Below are 13,616 nucleotides of genomic sequence, written 5' to 3'. Positions count from 1 at the left end.
ATATCGCCTCAGTTGTGCGTCTGGATTCGTGATTTCCCGTCAGAAACATCACAGTCCGTAGTAGTACACGGAAGTTATTGAGTAAAACAGAATTAATATCCGGTGTTCCCCAAGGAGATCTTATAGGCCCTCTATTATTCCCGATCTATATTAACGACATAGGAGACAATCTGAGTAGCGCTATTAGCTTGTTTGCAAGGGTACAGCACACGGGTAACACTTGTCAACCCATCAAATGAGTCGAGGGTCGAGACTAAACTCCTGACAGGAAAAAGCCATTTTCGAATTTTGGTTACTATGTGCGCATTAAGATGATCACGTGTAGATTCAGAGATCGAGAATGATAATGAAGAGGGGTCATGGACAACTATATTTGAGTGGAAAAAAGTCACTTAGAAAACCTATTAAGGGTGAGATATGGGCAGTAGTGATCGATCATAAAGTCAGCGAGTATTCATTACGAATAGGAGAGTGTCAACGAAGGCGACAGAATCTTCGACGACGGCAGCTACTTCCGGAACAGGAAGAGAGTACGAGATGCATTCAAGTTCTAAGGCCTCCGATTTCTTTTGTATTTAACTACTCACCCGAAATCGATGAAACTGGCGTTACTTCTCGACGTAATCGCCCTGCAGACGTACACATTTTTCACAATGCTGACGCCATGATTCCATGGCAGCGGCGAAGGCTTCTTTAGGAATCTGTTTTGACCACTGGAAAATCGCTGAGGCAGTAGCAGCATGGCTGGTGAATGTGCGGCCACGGAGAGATTCTTTCATTTTTGGGAAAAGCCAAAAGTCACAAGGAGCCAGGTCAGGTGAGTAGGGAGTATGAGGAATCACTTCAAAATTGTTATCACGAAGTAACTGTTGCGTAACGTTAGCTCGATGTGCGGGTGCGTTGTCTTGGTGAAACAGCACACGTGCAGCCCTCCCCGGACGTTTTTGTTGCAGTGCAGGAAGGAATTTGTTCTTCAAAACATTTTCGTAGGATGCACCTGTTACCGTAGTGCCCTTTGGAACTCAATGGGTAAGGATTACGCCCTCGCTGTCCCAGAACATGTATACCATCATTTTTTCAGCACTGGCGGTTACCTGAAATTTTTTTGGTGGCGGTGAATCTGTGTGCTTCCATTGAGCTGACTGGCGCTTTGTTTCTGGATTGAAAAATGGCATCCACGTCTCATCCATTGTCACAACCGACGAAAAGAAAGTCCCATTCATGCTGTCGTTGCGCGTCACCATTGCTTGGCAACATGCCACACGGGCAGCCATGTGGTCGTCCGTCAGCATTCGTGGCACCCACCTGGATGACACTTTTCGCATTTTCTGGTCGTCATGCAGGATTGTGTGCACAGAACCCACAGAAATGCCAACTCTGGAGGCGATCTGTTCAACAGTCATTCGGCGATCCCCCAAAACAATTCTCTCCACCTTCTCGATCACGTCGTCAGAGTGGCTTGTGTGAGCGCGAGGTTGTTTCGGTTTGTTACACGATGTTCTGCCTTCATTAAACTGTTGCACCCACGAACGCACTTTCGACACATCCATAACTCCATCACCACATGTCTCCTTCAACTGTCGATGAATTTCAATTGGTTTCACACCACGCCAATTCAGAAAACGAATGATTGCACGCTGTTCAAGTAAGGAAAACATCGCCATTTTAAGTATTTAAAACAGTTCTCATTCTCGCCTCTGGCGGTAAAAATCCATCTGCCGTACGGTGCTGCCATCTCTGGGACGTATTGACAATGAACGCGGCCTCATTTTAAAACAATGCGCATGTTTCTATCTCTTTCCAGTACGGAGAAAAAAAATCGGAGGCCTTAGAACTTGAATGCCCCTCGTACTACTCCGTGCGATGCAGCAACAGTTTATACAAGAGTAACAGTACTACAGTGTATTATATATCTTTCATTGAAGAGTGTAGAAAACAGACAGTTTGTCATTGTCTCAGCCATCACTATAGCGAATTTAATTTGCTAGTCGGAACACGTCACTGAACAATACTTCTGTCCTGTGAGTTAGGCCAAGGAACCAATGATATAACCATTAGCCAAGTGGCCATTGAGTTTTTTAACATGGTCAAGTGGCCATTGATTCAGTAGACCACAGAACAAATAGCAACAATTTTCCTTGTCTCTGAGGTAGGTATCCCTCGATACTGGAAAGCGCATGTCATGTAAAACGCAATTGTGGAGGAAGGACTTTCAACAGTAAAACGTTGGTACCAACCGTAGCTCATGTATATATGTTAATTGGTAAAACACTTGGCATAGAAATATGTCTCATGGAAATTAAACTTTATTACCAATATCATATCGTCTTGCTGCCTTGGCAGACCGTTAACCCTGTGAAAAGTCCTTCTCTGTTTCCCCAGAACCAAACCTGAAACTACCATGCAGGCTCTACGTTCTCTCATCTCCGTTGTAATTAGTAGAACACTCAATGTACAATATTGTCTCCACGTCCTGATTGCGCCACGAAGGCCAGACCAAATCTACGTATATCGTGTTCTCGTAGCTAGGAACTTTGCCGGGATGCCACGCAGAGTTGCAAACCTCACATCCTACTTAGAGGCAGCAAACTCAGTCGCTAATAAGAATTTCTAAGGAATACGAGTCTCAGTAATCTTAGTTTGCTAAGAGGGTGATTTACAGTTTTCTATCTCGCCGGAAGACACTCAGTTGACTTATTGGACTCCATAACTACGCTAACACGGTCATTTTGCGTGCAAGCAGTGCCGACGGATGGCAGAAATGAACCGTGACATTTCTTCCGACTGCCCTCCATCCTTCACTGCCAGGGCTACTACATCATCGTACTGACAAAGTACCAACAGTGCGCGTAAGCTTCCTGCATCATTATTCGCTTCATTTGATTTTTCAGTCACTGGAATAAAGGCGTACAACCGCTCAACATGAGATGTTTAGTTTTGCTCCTCCCTACTTTCTGGACTTACTTTTCTTGTCACTCACCTTATTTCCCTTTCAACCAGCGAAATGTGGCAAACTGTTTCGGGTAACCGAAACAAATACGTAAAAGCCACTGCTTTATAACTGCAGGGAAGACTGCTTTTAACGTTTATTTCCACGCGACCGTCTTAAACAAAGAGTTTCACAATTTTCCCAAGTAAGTAGAGTTCCCTGATCAGATAACTAGAGGTTTGACAAGGAGGTCCACATCGTCTGAGGTAGGCCGGTCTTACTGTCCGACAGCTCTACATAAGCAATTTGCCTGACACTTATCAAAAGTTGTTTTTCCGTGGCGACGATAATGAGAAAGACTGAGGCACGTCTATAATAGGATTGTTTCTGAAGACTGTTTGTCCTTATCTTGTTCCAGCGAACATTTGAAAGTATAAAGAGAAATATACACAAAACAACGGATGATGTAAACGCCACAGCTGATGTTGTCCAACCAAACTATGAAATAATCGGTTACAAGCTACGAACTAAGAGGATTGGCAACTCATAGCTACAAACTATAAATTCACTGTTTTAACCGCGTGAAATCAATCCACTAATTTACAATGAGATTACCGAATAATATGATATGATCTGTGAGGTAACGCTTTTGTTTGACACACGATCGCTGAATGTGTACTGGACGTGTTTTTCCAAGCACCTTCGCACTCCAGGTGCCAAGACAGGGCTACCTGTCAGGATTTCTCGAGTGCTGGCCAGTCAGAGACCGCAAAAAGCAACAGTTAATTTACAAGCGCATGCTTTCGACATCCAGTACGATTCGATAAACATATTAATCGATCTTTTCAAGAGTTCGACCGTGCCCCCAGTGCGTGGTAACGGCAGAGTCGATGTCACCCACCTGCGTTTACCCGTTATTGCGCTACATCACAGTTTCTATCTGGTAATAATAATTCCTGTACTCCCTTTGTATGACTAAACATTCAGTGATTACTTTTTCTTCCAAATGCTTTATTTCATCTAATTTGTAAACAAATAACTTATCCGATAACGCTGATAATTATTTGTGTTTCATATCATGTTCAGTCTGTATTGAAATTTCATAACGGTAAACTATCTGATCGAAAGCTGTTTCGGGAAGCGAGTGTATTTGATTTAAACGCAGACTTCAACAGCACTGGGATTTCTCTGTCACAGAGAAGAAAAGGCTGCTTGCGGGAGAGATACAGGCCACTAGTGTGTTCCCTTGAATGCCCACCTCTGTGTGCATATTCCAGATGCGAAGGGTGCAAACTGACAATTAGAAAAGACATGACTTTAGGAAAGCTTTTGAACAAAGTGTTCATATTTTTAGGTAATTCTATGGTCACCCACGTGTCGCGTACGTGTGTCATGCTCTGAGTGAAACAGCTTCTGAGACGTATAGTTTACTGAAGAGACTGTGTACCTATAGCAGTGTTCATATCTCCGGTAGAAGTTAATGATGTTGCAGAAGATGTGTGGATGAAAATTACTCACGATTTTCTCTGCAGTCGATAATGCGTGAAACCCTCTAGGACCTTCATGGAGTCTGTAAGACAGCTTCCCAGTACCATGGAGAACACGGGGGCGAAAAACATAATTTCAGTGGTTAGTGAGGCTGTTTAGTACAATACCTTTTAGTGTACAGTGTTAAAAACAAGTCAGTGGCCCATATACTTTCCGTGAGAGTCACTCTGTTACGTGGGACTCACACTGTTACGATGGAGTCTCGATAGGTAATTGGAGGTAGTGTTATAAGTAAGCAATGAAGTGGGTTAAAATTTTTAGAACGCATATGGTTTTCTTGCCAACTGAAGGGTTTATATTATTTTTTGAAACGAATGTCTTTACTTACTATCTTGAGGACTGTGCAAACCGTGTGTCGTGGACATTGAAAAAAAACTGTTTAATGCTGACGGATGATATAATTCGCATCGAGGTTAATGATATGAACTCATGTTCTACCTAGTGTTTTCAAATACAAGAGAAGATTAATTAACCGGCTCTTGTATGAAGGCGAGATATAGACCCTTAGCTGCAAATCAATAACGAAGCTTACCAATCAAGTGAGGATCTCGCGTTTTACATGATACTTATTACTGAGCTTGTAACAAGAAAAATAAACCAGTGAAGCAATTCGACGGTATTTATATGTTTAGCCTTTGTTAAACGAAGAAAAACTTTCAAATCAGTTATTTAGTGTTTTGGGCTTACAGCTTCTTTCTTTCCTGTTCACTCTGTTGGTGCAGGTAGTCACTTAACGTCTGTGAAAGTACATTCACATCTACTTCATTACTCTGCAATTCACAATGAAGTGCCTGACACAGGGTTCACCGAACCACCTTCATTCTTTTTCTCTACCGTACCACTCTGTTACAGCCCGAGGGAAACACAAATACATACGAGTACATATGTCCATGAGAGCTCTGATTTCTCATGTTTCATTACGAAGATCATTGCTCCCTATGTAGGCCGGCATAATCCAAAATCTCCACACTCTGAGGAGAATATTTGTGATTGAAATTTCATGACAACATCCAGCCGCAATGGAAAACGACTTTCGATTAGTGATTGCCGCACCAGTTCACGTACCATATCCGTGGCACTCTCTTCGCTATTTCGTGACAATACAAAACGAGGTGGCCTTCTCTGAACCTTTTCAGTGTCCTCCACAGATGCAATATGATGCGGCTCCTGCACCGCACAGGACTACTCCGGAAGAGCACGGACAAGCGTAGTGTGCGCAGACTCTTTAGAGGCCCCGTCACATGTTTTAAGCGCTTTGTCAATAAATTGTGATCTTCGGTTTATTTTACCCACAACATTTATGTAATTCAACCAACTTAAGTTATTCGTAATAAAAATCCCTAAGTATGTAGTTGAGATTACAGCATTTATATTTGTGTGATTTTTAGTGTACCCGAAATTTGGCCGATTTCTTGTAGTACTTATGTGGTCGACATCACATTTTTAATTATTTAGAGTCAGTTGGAACTTTTCGCACCATAAAGATTCCTCGTTTAAATTGTACTGGAATTTGTTTTGCGCATCTGATGACTTTATAAGACGATAAATGACAGCTCCATCTTCCAACAATCTAAGAGTGCTACTCAGATTGTCTCCTAAATCGGTCATGTAGACGAGGAACAACAGAGGGCCTACAACACTTCCTGCGGAACGCCAGGTATTATTTCTGTTTTACTCGATGACTTTCCGTCTATTACTACGAACTGTGACCTTTCTCGCAGGAAATCACGAATCCAGTCACACAACTGGGACGATCCTCTGCAGTCACGTAATTTGAACAGAAGCAGCTTCTGACGGTGGAGAACGGAGTCAATAACTTCCAGGAAACCTAAAAATACGGATTTTCTGGACGCCTATAGCTACGGAAGCACTTTGACAACCCCGTCAATAGTGCTCATTACTTGCTGACAATAAATTTTCAGATGCGTTTCGCAAGGCGATCCAGGTTACCCGTTTGTCAATAAATTATTTTTATTTTTTGAGGTAACCCATAATCTTCGAACAGAATATATGTTCCTAAACACTACGGCAATTCGACGTTTACGGTATGAGTCTGTAATTCAGCGGATTAAGGCTATTTCCTTTCCTGGATATTGGTGTGAGTTGTGCAAGTTTCCAGTGTTTAGGTAAGAATGATTCGACGAGCAAGCGGCTGTATTTGCTTCTATAAATATGAAGCTATGTTATCAGCATACTCTGAGAGAAACCTATCTGGTATACAGTATGGACCGAGGCTTTGCTTTTATGGATTTAAGCTGCTGTGTTACACCAAGGATATCCGCTTGTAAGTTACTCACGTTTGCAGCTGATCTTCATTCGAATCGGAAATATTTACTTCGTCTTCTTTGGGGAAAGAATTGGGTAAAGCCACTTTTAGTAACTCTGCTTTAATGGCACTGTCATCAGTAGCGCGTTATAGTGTAATGGAGATATTCATTGCATATTTCCGCTTGAGTTCTTTATATACGACCAGAATGTCTTTGGATCTTCTGCCACATTTATAGATTGAGTTTCGTTGTGGAAACTATTAAAACCATTTGTCATTTGAGTTCGCACTAAATTTCTAGCTTCTGTAAAACTTCGTCACTCTTGGAGGTTTCGCGTTCTTTCAAATTTGATACGCTTTTTTCGTCGCTTCTGCAACAGTGTTCCGACCTGTATTGTGTAATGTGGGGGATCAGTAGCATTTCTTATTAATTTATTTGGTATATGTTACTCGACAGCCGTCGATAGTATTTCTTTTAACTCAAAGCATTATATAAATAAATAAATGAAAAAATAAAAACTTTACGTAACCAGACGTCGTATCTCGTAATCGTTTTGTTTTCTGGCTCGTTCGCGTAGCCACGCTTCCCTCGACCAGTGACATGTAAATTAATTTCCATTTTCCTTGTCGGACTGCTATTAACACCCACAGGAGGGAACAACGGATAATTTTCTGTGAAGTACAAAACGCCTGATAGCTTTTATCACTACAATTCGCACTTATCTGATAACGTTCGCTTTACGTAACCACGGTAGCTTGCTAGCCTATAAAAGGCGATGTTGCTGACTCCTGGCTACTATTCGCCATGCAGAAGACACTCATTGTCATCGTCGTGGTCGCCGCCTGTGTCGGTAAGCCAATTCGCCGAACAGAGCCACGTAACTTCGTTTGTAATTGACTCTTAGACGCATTTGTAACAGATATACCAATGACGTTGTTTTACCTGTAACTACGTTTCGAAGAGGGGAACAGCTAGAAACGAATTACTTGTTGCTAATCTTTGAGACACTCCGTTCTTCCATCCGTTCTCTAGCCGGCCGAAGTGGCCGTGCGGTTAAAGGCGCTGCAGTCTGGAACCGCAAGACCGCTACGGTCGCAGGTTCGAATCCTGCCTCGGGCATGGATGTTTGTGATGTCCTTAGGTTAGTTAGGTTTAACTAGTTCTAAGTTCTAGGGGACTAATAACCTCAGCAGTTGAGTCCCGTAGTGCTCAGAGCCATTTGAGCCATCCGTTCTCTATATGCATCCACTTTCACATGTACTGCACTGCATGCTTTCACCAGTACACAAGCCTTTATTCATTTGTTCTTTTATACTGACTGACAGGTCGAACTCAACTGCGCCATACTGTTTGTCAGAAAATATTACAGATGGAACCATAGGCCTAACTTTTTCTGATGATATCCGATTTGTAAAGAACGGAAAAGGTAAAGGATAAATGAGGCAAGCGCCGCGTACAGAAGAGTGAGACTATGTGCACCTAATTACCTAGAAATAAACTCTGGGAAAGGAGATTAATATTACCAGTCAGTAACTGCAAGCCCCAAAAACAGCAGCCATTTGGAATAAAATGGAGCATGAAGTTGTTATGTTCACATATTCTGAGCTGTGGTAGCATTCCCGTTTGGAAATTTGATTAAGTGGAGTTCGTTTGAGCAATATGTAACAGACGGTTGCTTGAAGTGCTGTCACTAAATCTCAATAATGCAACGAACGCTGTGCTTACATATCGTTTCGATGACAAGACGATGGAAAATAATTTTCTTCTAAATCATATGGGCTACACTACGGATTATTTATTGCGCTGATTTACAGAAGCACTTACGACATAGACATCATACAAATTTCCACAAGCTAAACAGTAAATGAACTACCCTGATATTTCGTAAATACCTTTAATGAATACATAAATTTTTGTCGTTTCGTGCTCCATGGGTTATATTCCAGTTTCGTTAAATGAAGAGTTAGCTCAATTTTAATGCGACACAAAGAGACGACGAGCGATTATTGTAGCTGTATGGTATCGTTCGTAGCGTTCGACACATAGGTCTACAGGCGTTGCTGCGGCAGTCAGTTCGGAAGCTAAACCCATTTTCCACATATTCGGTCATCCGTGACGCAGTGTGGCTCACATACTGCTTCTTTACCGGAGAGGGCTTTTTACTGAGTACTAACAGCACTACCATACTGGCTCTAAATCTTTGGTGTCTCTTCCATTGTGTCTAATAATTTTAGTTCTCACGTTCGCAGATAAAAGATTCTCATATTCCTCCCGCCCTGTTTTGGAACGAAAAGGTTATTTGTTATGAAACTGACCGCTACGGCTCCTAAAAAGGACAATCCTTGCACCAGAATTACTTTACGAATACACTCTGAGACAAAAAGTGACGGAACTCGGTCGATGTAATGTGCGTGTACAGTCAAACAAATGATTGCAACTTAAGAAAAAATTCGATAGTTTATTCAAGAGGAAAAGCTTCATAAGTTGAGAAAGCCGTTTACGCTTTGGTCCACCTTTGGCGCTACGTGAGCAGTTATTAGTCTTGACATTGTTTGATAGAATGGTTGGATGTCCTCCAGAGGGATACCTTGGCAAATGCTGTCCAAATTGCGCTCTAGATCTTCAAAATGCCGAGTTGCTTGGAGGGTCTTTCCAATAATTCTCCAAACTTTCTCAACTGGGGTGAGATAAGGCGACCTTACTGGGTAAGGTATGTTTTGGAAAGTACGAAGGCAAGCAGCAGAAAGTCTCGCCGTGTGCAGGAGGGCGTTATCTAGCTGACATGTAAGCCCATGATGCCTTGCCGTAAAGGGCAATGAAACGGGCTTAGAACATGCTGTAAAATTTCCGAGGATGACACTCACAGTGGTCCTGCTATGATATGAAATGGCACACCCATGTGTGTCTGCAAGTACGTCTCCACTGGTCATCGGGGCTCGGTTCAAAGCGGGTCTCATCACTGTAGACACTTCTAATACAGTCAGTGAGATTACAAGTCGAATGTGCCCGACACCACTGAAAACGGGCTTGTTGGTGTACAGAGCTCAATGGCTAACGGCTCTAGGGTCACCTCCACAGCAGGCGACTGGTTCATGTACGAAACCTAACTCTAAGGTAACAAAGGTGATGGGATAACGACATGCACACATTCAAGTGTCGGTAGTATCGGGTACACAAGGCGTAAAAGGGCAGGGCGTTGGCGGAGCTTTCATTTGTGATCAGGTGGTTACTGACAATCATTCTTTGCGCGCACTATTTGCGAGTGGAACAGGGGTGGAGGGATCAGATAGTTGTACCAAAAGTTCCTTCCGCCACACACCATTAGGTGGCTTGCGGAGTATGATGTAGATGTGATTCATGTACAAAATTTCCCCCAGGTGATTATGGCCTCAGCAAGGTAATTAGCTTACTTTGAACGCGGAAAGGCATTTGGAGCGAGACGATTGGGTAAGTACATTCTGGAGATCGTTTGGGAATTCAGAGTGTGCCGAGAATATGACATTTCAGGCGGACAGTGCAGTGCTTGATGGCCTTCACTTAACGACCGACAGCAACTGCGTTTGATTGGTCAGTACTAACAGGCAATAACAATACGTGAAATAGCCGTAGTAATCAGTGTGAAACGTACGACTAACGTATCTGTTACGGCAGTGCTGTGAAAGATGTCGTTAATGGGCTATGGCAGCAGACGACATACCCGAGTGCCTTTGCTAACAGCATGACATCGCTTGCAGTGCCTCTCCTGAGCCGATCACCATATCGGGTGGACCCTAAGTGACAGGGAAACGGTGGTCATGTCACACGAGTACCTATTTCAGTTCGTAAGAGCTCATGCTAGATTTTGAGTGTGGCACACGCCCCACTTAGCCACAAAACCAAGTTTTCAACAAGACACAGTGTAAGCTGGTAGTGGTTCAGTAATGGTGAGGGCTGCGTTTAGATTCAATGGACTGGTTAGTCTAGTTCATCTGAACCCCTCATTGACTGGCGAAGGTGAGAAATTGCAGGGCACTGTCAGTTCTGATACGGTGTTGTGTTCCTAGAGAAGTTGATCTCTATTACTTGGTTGCTATAGCTGGAATTTATCTGACTTCATTCATATCATGAAATGGTTGGCAGCAGTTAACGCTCTTGCTTGTGTGCTTTACTGAAGGAGTTGCGGTAGGCTTTGCCTGCATCTAAAGGAAGAGGGTGCCGATTTAAACGACTGCAGTGAAAACGTATGGTGGCTCAAGGCCGAGGGGATCGTTTTTTCTGCAAAACCTGGGTGAAAACGTTGCTTCTGCTTCAAGACATATTTGTGACGGCACAAGGGTTTAGCGAGTTTATGGCCATTCTTTGGAAAGTTAGAGATGGACGCTACAAGGGACATAGCAATCTTTGTATGTAAGACTGTGGTTCCATCGAGTTCATGCTTTCAGCAAACGTCACAGCGTAAACGTGTGAGAAAGAGGCCTCTAATCTGAGTGTTCTGGTTAATGTCGTGTGTTGATCCCCAGGTGATCACTTTGTTCACCATAGGCCGCATATGATTGATAGCGTTTGTCCAAATAAAAAATATTTGTTTCGATTCTTTAGTCATTTTTTTGTCTCGTGATGTTAAGAATGAATAAATCTATTCTTATTTAGATCACAACTGCTCCCAGTGATCTTATTCAACATTACCTTTTCCACATTTTTACTAAAGTCATGATTGCGATTGAATTTTGATGTTTGCAATGGTTATATTCGGCTAACAGAAGACCATTTGCAGTCATTCAGTGGTGGAATCATTATGGACGACAATGCGCCATGTGCCATTGTTCGAGTTTGATATGAAGAACATTCTGCGAATAGATTGGTCACCTAGATCGTCCGACACGAATACAGTCAAGCGCTTATGAGACATAATCAACGGCTCACTTCGAGCACAAAATCCTGCACTCGGAACATTTTCGCAGTTGTGGACGGCTATAGACATAGTATGGGTCAATTTTACTGCAGGGAACTTCCAACGACTTTTTGAGTCCATGCTAAATCAAGTTACTGCACTACACTGGGCAAAACGACGTCCGGCACGGTATCCCATGACTTTTGTCGCCTCAGTGAAAACTCGTGGCCTCTCATGTGAGGTGTCTGGTCGACCATAAACGTGTGGAGGTCAAGGAGGTGGTGGCTTCTGTGACAGGGAGACAAATAACGAGATTCATACGTAGTGTTTGATACATCTCTATACTTAACGTGATTCCCAGCAAGTCCGACGCAATATCCAACGTAAGTCTGTGAGATAAGCCGAGTCCGATGTCCGCAGTAGTAACGAAGGCTGAATGACAACGCTTAGAGTAGACAGAAAGAGCGAACTACAGCAAGACTATACTAGACTGCGGTAGAGAGCGGTAGGTTATCTATTAAGTCGTTTTCGTAGTGGTACTGGGCGCATGTCCTGAGGAGGGCGTGTCTTTGAGCCGACCATAGGTTGTCGGTGTAGTCACATGGGCTACCGCCAAGTTCTAGATGTGGACTCAGGTGGCGTGGTATTGACAGCACACGACGTCACACGAGGTAAAAAGTGTGCTTGCACCCTGGGGAGTTGGTGATGTAGACAAAGGTTATGTTAGTCACGTAACTTGTTTAGACGAAATCATTAACAGGGCTGTGAAGCACTGACGTGCTGATATTGGGGACAAGTTGGATGTAACACACACATTCGTTCATGATCAGTTCTAATCATCTAGCATTACCACTGCTGGTGCCGGTATGGATTACATCATAATAGGGCAGTTTCATTCAAATAACTCATTGTGTAATGTACGTCTTCTTGGATGTGGCGACAGCACTTCTGTCCAGCTGAGCTGCTGCTGCGAAATTTTAATATTCATTTTTACCTTTTTCTGATACATGGCATTTGGATACCGTCAAGATGAAACGAAACCTCCTGGGACGTCATCACACGTACTTTAAGTCGTAGTTTTTGGAGCACTGAAGAAAGATCGATATTCATATGCATGATATTCATTGACGCATTGTCATCGTGTTTTCAGAAAATTCGTTGTTGTGAAACTCAACAAGCTCTTCATTCGCAAGTAATAAAGAGTGCTGTGGACGAGGGATCTCAAATTGATTCCATATTTCTAGGTTTCAAGAAGGCTTTTGACACTGTTCCTTCCAAAAGACTTCTAATCAATTGCGTGTCTATGAAGTATCACTTCAGTTACGTGACTAGACCCGTGGGTTGCTATCAAATAGGTCACAGTTCGTGGTAATCAACAGAAAATCATCGAGTAACACAGAACTATTCCAATTCAATCTCGTTCTTTTTCTTCAGTAACGATTGTGGTAACTCTATGAAGAAAAACACGTCCAGTTTCGATGAAACAGAACTATTATCCGGCTTTCCCAAAAGAAGAGTTATAGTCTCTCTTCCCTCCCTAAACTATGTAAACATTTTAGGAGGCAATCTTTGTAGCCCTGTTAGACTGTTTGTAGAATAAGCTATCGTTTGCCCTCTAGTGAAGTCATCAGAATATCCAAACCATTTCCAAAATAGTCACTGTACCGACATTGTGTGAAAAGTGACAATGGTCTCAAAATAGATAACCTATAAGGTCACCCAAATGAGTAAGAAAAGAAATCCATTAAATTTCGGTTACACCAGAAATTACAAAAATTTAAAAGCTGCCAGTTGAACTAAGTATCTGTGAATTACTTTTAAGGACAATTTAAATTGGAAAGACCAGATAGATAATGTTATGGGGAAGACATCACATGGACTGCACTTAACCAAGACTTAGAAGGTATAACATTTCTACTAAAGAGACTGTTTACAGTACCCTTATACGTCCTTTGCAAGTCATTAAACGAATGTCGATTTAACTGCGACGAGATCTTCTCAC

At 42.6% G+C, this 13,616-nt stretch overlaps 1 long non-coding RNA gene across 5 annotated transcripts in view; it reads left to right on the top strand.

The window, feature by feature from the left end:
- The first annotated feature begins 7,550 nt into the window (after window positions 1-7,550).
- LOC126203518 (uncharacterized) overlaps window positions 7,551-13,616 on the top strand; it is a 254,145-nt gene continuing 248,079 nt past the window's right edge. For 3 of the 5 annotated variants that reach the window (XR_007540278.1, XR_007540283.1, XR_007540284.1), the window contains exon 1: window positions 7,559-7,594. This is a non-coding gene — a long non-coding RNA (uncharacterized LOC126203518). Of the gene's footprint in view, window positions 7,595-13,616 lie in introns of all 5 variants that reach the window. The other 2 variants (XR_007540282.1, XR_007540273.1) reach the window with 2 other exon arrangements.

The sequence above is a fragment of the Schistocerca nitens genome, chromosome 9 (genome assembly GCF_023898315.1).
Source record: "Schistocerca nitens isolate TAMUIC-IGC-003100 chromosome 9, iqSchNite1.1, whole genome shotgun sequence".
In the NCBI taxonomy this organism is placed as follows: Eukaryota; Metazoa; Arthropoda; class Insecta; order Orthoptera; family Acrididae; genus Schistocerca; species Schistocerca nitens.
The sequence above is the reverse complement of the archived record's forward strand: the minus strand, read 5'-3'. Positions and strand labels throughout refer to the sequence as shown.